This window comes from Pollachius pollachius (genome assembly GCF_949987615.1).
Source record: "Pollachius pollachius genome assembly, chromosome: 10".
NCBI classification, from domain to species: Eukaryota; Metazoa; Chordata; class Actinopteri; order Gadiformes; family Gadidae; genus Pollachius; species Pollachius pollachius.
The window spans coordinates 20,860,108-20,860,480 of record NC_136943.1 but is presented as its reverse complement, the minus strand read 5'-3'; positions in this window follow the sequence as shown (position 1 = coordinate 20,860,480).

Sequence of the window (373 nt, the reverse complement as noted above, 5' to 3'; positions counted from 1 at the left end):
ACCGCCAGCTGTGTTCCAGTGGCCGGTGCTACCCTTTAGCGCCACTTGTAGCCCGTGCGGTGAGACGTACGCCCTTCAACGAGGTGTCACTGACTACAGCTGTCCAGGCGATGACATAAGGATCTCAGCGGGGCTGTCGACAATTGCCTGCACACCCTGCCACCCTAGAGAGCTCGTGGCCTCTGGTGGGTTCGAACTATGCCAACGGGTCAGCAATGTACAGACTGTTGTCAGTCACCTACCCAAGGAGATTGGTCAAGCCGCCTGGAACTGGCTTGCTCAGGAGAAGTTTGACCCTGTTGAGTTGACCCTTGGACTAAGCTTGCATTGTCAGACACTTTGACAATGCAAGACACTCTTCAACCACCGCCCT